The 8,862-nt window shown below is 36.3% G+C and overlaps 1 protein-coding gene across 1 annotated transcript in view; it reads right to left on the reverse strand.

Moving 5' to 3' along the window:
• alpha-Man-IIb (alpha-Mannosidase class II b) overlaps positions 1-8,606 on the reverse strand; it is a 194,819-nt gene extending 186,213 nt beyond the window's left edge. Inside the window, exon 1 of the mRNA XM_087408303.1 lies at positions 5,508-8,606. The gene's annotated coding sequence lies outside the window, so the exon portion shown is untranslated. The remainder of the gene's footprint in view (positions 1-5,507) is intronic.
• Positions 8,607-8,862: the final 256 nt, after the last annotated feature.

Here is an 8,862-nt window from a genome sequence, read left to right on the forward strand (position 1 = left end):
TGTTAAATTTGACACAAATTTTTTTTACTGTGTACAATTAACAAAATAGTTAAATTCGCAAAAGTGTCTTTTTTAAATTATTATATAAGATCTACACAAAACGCTATCATTTCATTAATTTAAAAAAAAATTTGTAAAATTTGTTACGCAAAAAATATTCGAGCGTCACCCATTCGAAATGTAATTTTACCTCGATGGACTCCACAAAATGAGAAATAATATCTCGTATAATGAATTATTTGGATTATCCTGCGGTTTTACCTCGTTGCGTCATAGACTTCGACATGAAAACAGAGATAAATTTGTGGCGATCGCGGGACGCGCGTAATAATTCTTCCTGGGAAATGGTTCTCCACGAAGAATAATCTATGAATCTATCTCGGGCCGCCCGTTAAACCACGACTTTCCTGCTGAATGCATGAATCGGTTGAGATGTATAAAACCGCAAGGCGCTAACAAAGCGGACCGAGAAAGAGAGTAAAAAACTACAACGAGATCGGAGTCTTTTAAAACCGTCCCCTGTTTCAGCTGCTCAATATTACAGGAGTTTGCGTTCGGGTGAGAGGATACCGTCCGTTGGAGCCAGCGCGTTTTTCCAAATGCGCATATTTTTGCATGTATTTCTACGCCTAATAATGCTTACGTGCAGAAGGATCGAGAAATAAGAGAACGTCAAAAAATGTCGAAAATATGAGTTATGAAACATTAAACTGGAATTCTGAATACGATTAAAGCGTTATCGCAGACATTCACACACAAAAAAAAACATTTTAAAGGAACAATAATTTATTTTCGTATCCTTCAGGCTTTTTCCGTCATTCGCGCTTTGAAATTCGGCTATAATAAGTTACGTAAAAATATTTATTTTCTCTGTTTAGGAATTGATATAGTTAATAAATATAGTTGGTAAAACAAAGAATTAATATTACGATCGAACGAATAAATTCTATACTGTGAGAAAAATTGGTATTTGTAATTGCATGGCAAAATAATTATAGCCAAAAACTCCAATTTTAATTTACTATTACATAATATTACAATAGTAATAACTATATTTATATGCGGTTATTATATAATATAGTTAACTATACTAAGAAAAATATCTGTTTCATATCTTGGAATTCTAATTATGTGTGTGTGTGTGTGTGTGCATATGTATGTGTGAAAACGAAGGAATTCGAATTTTCTGATTAAATCTACCAGAATTCTAATTGAAAGAGAGAGAGAGAGAGAACCAGAATTCTTATTAACATAATTAGAATCTTCTGATTCGCATTTTTAACTAAATATTTTTCTCGACGTATTATTTACCGTTCTACCTAAAAAATATATAATTATCACTGAAAATTATCAACTTTAAATTATGATAGTATTTAATTATATTTTTCTCATTCATTTTGTTCTCGCTTCAAATATCATGACGCTTTTTAACTGAGTTTATTCTAGGACCAATGTCTTACATCCATGAACGCGAAATCGGAGAAGGAACCTTAAGGAACGTTTAGGACCTTGAAACGGGACAGGTGATAAAACGCTAGTTCGCTCTACTTTTCGTCGAAGACACGCGACCATTAACCGAAACGAAAGGCTCAGCATATAACGACAAAACTTTCTAGCTTCAACATAAAACGGTAAAAAGAATCTATATCGAATAAATCGATAAGGCCCCGTAACGTAACTTCTCACGTAAACATTAAGCGAAAAAGTAGAGAAAGCTGAACCGGATCAGAATATTACTACAGAAAATGCAAACGATAGTAAAATCTATTCAAATTCTCAAAAGTCTGAAATATTCTTAAACATTCCAATTCCAGTTATAACAACAGATTTTTTAAATTAATCCAATAGTAACGATTTAACAAAATTATTTATGTATATAATTAGTGGAATTTTATTCGAACAAATTTCTTTTCGATTTTTGCGTCGCATGGCACAAATGTTATTATTTAATAACATACGTCGGTCGAAATTATTGCTTAATGCACGTCGCACGGAATTAATGTGCAAAATTTAGTCATTGCATTCAACTCTCCATTGTTCCTATTAATAGGATTTCGTTCGCATAAAACTGGCGCCTGTTTGCGATCCGGCTTAACGAGTTTGTCAATGCAGTTTATACATCTTTTATGAGACGGGGAATAAAATTCGCGAGGTCGCAATCAAGAACTCCGAGCGACAACTGGAGATGTCCGTGGGACGAAAGCGGAGCGAGATCTTTATAGTTGATTCCGAGATAAAAGCGGCAATTCACGAGTAAACCGCGTACCTATACATACAAACATTGTCTTCCTTGTTACGACATTCGTTTCACACGACGCGACACCCGACTTTTTACCGCGATGATATCATTAAGCATTAAAGAACCGCGATTCAATTTAACGAATATTTTCGATGTTTTGTCGTCTCAATAGACAACAATAGGATGTCATTTGAATGTGAATGTGAATGTGAATGTCGAAGTTCTCAGTTCTTTACGAAGGCTATTCAAAATGACGTTGTACTTATGGAAATATGCCGAAACATATGTTAAACATTTGTCGCACAAACATAATAGGTATTAGGCTGCCACGGATTCCATGTTCTTAGCATCTGTGCTCTGTTGACCCTAAACGTTCAAAATTATCGTACCATTATTTCGTACAATATTACTGATGCCTCCTTGAAGCCTCCTAGACGACCAATATTATTGTATATTATCGATCGTCTGAAGGATATATTAAATTTCCAGATTGTTTATTTTAAATTGGATTTATTTTAAAGGGGGCATTCAATAAAAATAGTACAAAATAATTGTAATATTGAGAAAGCAACTAGGAGCCGCTTTAAACAATTTAAAATAAACAGTCTAGAGTTTCAATGTAATCAGGCGAACAATAAGATTGTGCAATAATAATGATTCGTGATCGTTTTGAGGCTCGTTTTCACAATATATGATTCCCTAAAGATTAAAAGTTATAAAGAGATTTATTAATAAAATACACAATACATCCACGAATTTCTTGATAACCTTTAATCTTTAAATAACTACATATTGTGAAGATGAGCCTAAGGCCTGGTTCCCTCGATGTAAGAACTTTAATCTTGATCCAATTTACTCTTTATCTTTTTTTTAATTCTTAAAATTAAAAAAAGAAACAAACAATAACTAAAACTAAGGTTAAAGTTAATCATACATTGGTTGAAAGGGGTATTAGTAAAACAAAGTAATATATTAAATTATATCATCTCTCTTCAATTAGATATTTTATATATATAGAGAGAGAGATCTTACTCTTTGTAAACTAATAGTGACAACTTCATAGGAATGTGCGTGCAGTCTATACCTATTACATTTATTATTGTTGCTCAATGTCGCAAATATGCGTACTTAACTGCTAGAACAGAAGCTAGAACTGAGAACTCGACACGAAAAAGCTGTAATTACTGTAATTTCATATTCTTCGAAAATTGTCTTGTTGTCTTGTTCGAAGAAGAATGCATTTATCAAGAAAAAGAGAGAAAGATAATTAGATGTAATTGTTTGTGACGCACGTAAACGCAGAGTAAACGTATTTTTCTGCATATTTTCTCAAATGAAGCAATGTAATTCAGCAAAGCAATTGTTCACCCGTTATTTAATTAATGAATTTATAATTTGCATTCAAATAATAGTCGCTGATACCTTGGGGTTTATTCATTAAACTTCTTTAAATCTCCAATTTTAGGAATAAATCATCCGATTAAATTTGTGCTGGAATATATTACGCAAATTACTTAAAATTACCATTGAATATTACTAATATTAATATTTGATGTGCCAATTAACTGCGTATTACTATTAGAAATGACTATCTAATAGCCGGATGTAATTACGAAATTAATACGCAATTGAATTCGGTCGATGCGCATTAATATATAACGGCGTCAACTCGCATTTGCAACTAACTTCGAAACGCCATGAGTATCTTTTTGCATTACGAAATTAAGGTACCAGAAATGTTGTGAATTGACACAAACAAATGCACAATATAACGTGGACATTTCAGGAATGGAATATCACAAATTAGTGAAATTAGAGCCTTTTTATTTTTTTAAACTGAATTTCTTGCACAATTCATTCCTTTCTTTTATCCAATATGAAAGGAAAAAAGGAGAGATGAACTGACAAGACGTTCAACTCTTAAAAAAATAGACCTTAGCTCGCCCTGCAAAAACTAAAACTTATTTTCACATATAGTTACTTAAAAATTATAAAAAAATTCTTCAATGAACTTCATTGATGAGTTTCTTGGTAATCTTTAATCTTTAGGTAATCATATATTATAAAAATAGAGTTAAATATGTAACGAATGCTTTTTCATGAGCAAAAATTATTCATGCAGAAAAAATTTTTATAAAAAAGCTGTATATGTAAGAAATAAACATTAATTAGCAATTTTATATACTGAGTACATTCTATTCTAATATATACGGAAAAGCTTCGCGTGTTCCCGAGATCTTACAATTAGAAGCTAAACTTCTTGATACAAATACTTCTTTTGTATTCAAATAATACGATTTTTCATTTTTATTTATTTTTAATATATTTCAATTATTACATACCTTTCAGGTAAAATAATTTTGAAAAATGTACTATTTTATTTTTTTTTATAATATAATAACAATAAATTGCTAATTAACGTTTTTACTTTTTAAAAATAAGATTTAAAAAAAAAATATTTCTTTTGTAAGATAACTTTTTGTACTCACTATATTTAATTTAGTTTTCTGTGCAAAAACAATATTGTGCTACACGTTTAAATGTGTAAATCCGTTTTTATGTATACAGTACAGTGCGTTATTTTTTCACGCAAAAAAAACCAAATCGCACATATATAAAAGCACTTATTATACATTTAGATTTGCAGTGTGTAGTGCACGACTCTTTTCACATCAAGAGATTTATTTTTTATTACACTGAAAAAAAAAAGATTGATTGCTGTAACAATTTAGATAGTAAAATATGGTATAGCATTTTTATATGGCTGCAGCAATCAGTTTTTGGTTGTAGCAGCAAATTTTTAGTTGTGTTAGGCTATCCACAATGTCAGTGTACGATTTTGATATGGCAGCCATATAAAAATGCTATGCCATATTTTACTATCTAAATTGTTACAGCAACCAATCTTTTCTTTCAGTTTACTGTACTAAACTAGAACCTTTTTGTCGCCCTCATCAATTTTAAACCTAATATTCTAATAAACAAGCTGGCATTATTTTTACCGTCATTTTTACGTTAAATTACGACAAATAACAGCTTGTTTATTGAGTATCTGACTTAATAAGTACAAAAAAGTATACTAGTTCAACTATAAAAAACAGATTTATTCAGACAAGATCTATTCGCGTTGCATGCATTTCGCATCTTCGTTTTCTCTCTATAACATCCAAATATATATTTATTTCATTTTCGAGTGTAATGATTTTCAGGAATTTCAAGCAATGTGAATAGACCTGGTCCGAGAGATCACATTTGTCTTTGCACTCACTTGTCATCGCGGCGCGCAGGTATCATCCACCGTCGCAGAGATCCTCGAGATCCTCCAGAGAGTCCGGCGAGATCACGGTTGATCGCGTGTGGTCCAGTCGCACAAGAAGCAGCACTGCACTTTCGCGTAACGGAAATCCACTCTTTCTCCGGAGACTCCGGAGAGACACGCGTGCGGGAATCACTCTCCTCGACGTGCAATCAACACCACGCGTGCGATCGCGGTCCGCGCGGAATGGCGAGTGTCGTTCAAAGTCAAGGGAGAGCGGCGTCGAAATTCAAGCGCGTCACGTGACGCGTCTCCGCCGCCGTGATTGGCCGTCGCGCCTTTTCTCCCGCGCACTGCTCGCCACACTTCACGTTTCCCGCGAACGGGTTGAATGAGGCTCGCGACGTGTAATTGTCGCAGAATCGGGCGGTTTCGTCAAGATCCTTCACGCGATTACATGAAATTCTTTCCGGTAAAATCGCGACACGCGCCGATCGTCCACTCCATCCATCCGCGAGAATTCAATTCAGACGTTCCATAATGAATGTATTCGCGCGCGCAACTTCACACTGATTCGCGAGTTTATTGCCAACCGAAATCTTCATGAATTTTTTCGCTCCTTTTTAATTTGGTAACTCTCAGTTCCTTCATAAGCTCCAATTCGGCAGATAAAAACAAAAAAGTTTGTGAACAACAAGATCGTTTTATATATGTGCGCAATAAACTCGGTTAGTTCCATCGGAAACTTTGGAACATTTGACAGTGCAATAAATCGGAGCAAAATTACCTCTACTCCGAGGTCGAATAGTTTCGACAAACACACAAAAATCTTCTGAATGTCTTTCGAGCTAGAGACACTTTGCGCAGAATTCCACCGATGTTTCCTTCTTCTTAAGAGGCGTTATGTTGAAAGACAAAAAGTTAAGAAGTGGAAGTCCCGATTCCTCCAACGTCGAATTCCGTCTGATGAATATCGACGTTAAGGTTCGCGAGCGGCGTGAAGTGCGACTCGAATTCGAGTTTCGTCACGTGACGCTCGCCGGCCAATCGGAATCCGTCGTAGACTCGACCTCGTTGCTGTGTCCGTGAAATTCGAAATTCGCCGTTCAAATTCGCGGAATCGTGACGTATCGCTTGTTTGTCCTTCGTGTTTACGTCTCGCCTTCGCGTATGGGGCGCAACGGTCGCTTAGAAAATAACAGACGATCGCCGGGGACACGACGCGACGTTCGATGGTGTTCTTCGAGACGGCGAGAGAGGAGAGAGAAGTTAGCTGCGTCAGATAATACACCCACAAAGGGAGAGGATCCGGACGAGTCTCCCGCCGCGAGGAAACAACACGATCGTAACGTCGTAGAAGGACGAGAGGTGAGCGAGCGGCACGGCGGCGCGGCCAGTTCCTGCGCTCGTCCTCCTTCTTTCTCTCTCTCCCCCCCCCCCTCACTCTCTCTCTCTGTCTCACTTCCTCTCTCCCGCCCTGCGGGCGTACGCGGCTACGGCCGTGCCACGCGGAGCTCACGTCGACCGCGTCTCGCGGAGAATTATACGCCGTGGACTTACATCGAGAAGAAATAACGAGAGACATTGGCGCACACAGAACGACGAGACATTGTACGACGCGACCTCCGCAATCCGCGGAAGGACTGTCGTCCGACTACGTTCGCCCGCGCCCCGCCATTGGCGTCATGAACGCAGAGCGCAAAGGACGCAGGCGGCAAGAGCAGGAGCGAGAACGAGGCTGCGCGCGACGGAGAAGGAGTGGGGGAGGGAGGAGGGAGCCGTGGATCGCCGGCGCGATGGGCGGTGGGCCGGGGCAAGCCGGGAATCGTGAGAGTGAGAGAGTACGATCGAAGACCTTGCGACGTACTGGTATGTGACATGATGTGCGCGACGAGGACGGACACGGCACGGCGCGGCGCCACGACCTGGAGGCCGGAGCAGGGTGAACGAGAGCGAGAGGGATGCTTCGCAGGATCGTAGGCAGCTACCGCGGACGCCACGGCGACGCGACGCGACGTCGTCGTCGCCTCATCCTCGTCGGTAAGTACGTTTCTCCCCTTCATTATTGACTCGCGTGCCGCGGATGCTTCTCCCTGGGTGCGCATCGATCTCCGCTCTCGTCGAGATATTTGAATTCCGAAATGATTATGCGTACCGCGCAGTGTATTTCGCGTCAATAAGTATACGAGAAATGAGAAAATATTTTTTTTTTCGATTTTCAAAATCATGGAACGAAAATGTTTTCTGAGAAATTGTACGCCAAGTATTGACTTTGTAGGTCGGTATTGTTTAGGCCGATATTTCATAGTCCGTTTTATGATAAAACCTTCTTAAGGAGATTCTAAAGTGACAGAATTATCAACGTTACAGGTTTAAAAGTTGTATAAATCCGAATTGTTGTATAAATTGTAAATTCTTTTACACAATTAAAATACGCATTAAAAAAGGTACGAGATCTATTCAACGAAAAATAAAAAACAAGTAAAAATTAGATTTATTGTTATTGCAATTTTTAAACTTTTTTTCGATATCTCGTTAAATCGACCGTTTTCTTGTACCTTTTTTTGTATATGTTTTTATTGTAATAAAAGGATTTTGCAATCTGTGTATAGTCTGTGTATAGCCCATTCGGGATACTTTTTAATCTGTAATGTCGATTATTCTGTTATTTTAGGATCCCTTAAAATGCTTAGATGACGACTCTGACTAGCTTGTGACGTTTTAAAACCTAAATCCCTTAAATAGTCTTGAATATCGACTATGAATACTGACCTTAGCATTTAATTGTTTATTGCAAATATACACGTTTCAATGTAATTTGTATTGCTCTTGCAAACTATTCGTTAAACTATAAATCTTTGTCGATACATACAAAAGCTGTTGCATTATAGAAATATTTCTTATTTTTCCAATTTCTAAATTTTTATAAACATAAACCATTAGATGGAGTAAAGAAACAATAGTAACTTAACCCTTTCAGTTAAATAACCTTTTATTATTTTTAATTTCTGTATCTGTATGTTATTTGCAATTTCTGTGTCAAAAATATAAATCAATCCATTTTTGCGATTAGTTTCTAAGTAAACATCATCCATATTAATGCACTTATGCCCGTTTCTATGTGGTTTAATTTTAATCTTGCTCTTCATCTTTTTTTAATTCTTAGTCTAGAGCGAGATGAAAAGTTAATTAAACCAAGATTAAAATTAAGCTATATTAATAGAAATGGTCATTAGAAAAAAATAAAAAGTATTAATAGACTAAATAACTTAATAAATAACAAACTAAATTTGAGTTGAACATTTCTTTTTTATTACGATATTTTTCTAAATTATTTAAATCTATTTAATATAACAAAATATCGAAA

This window comes from Acromyrmex echinatior, chromosome 7 (assembly GCF_024713525.1).
Source record: "Acromyrmex echinatior isolate Ae372 chromosome 7, ASM2471352v2, whole genome shotgun sequence".
Lineage (NCBI taxonomy): Eukaryota > Metazoa > Arthropoda > Insecta > Hymenoptera > Formicidae > Acromyrmex > Acromyrmex echinatior.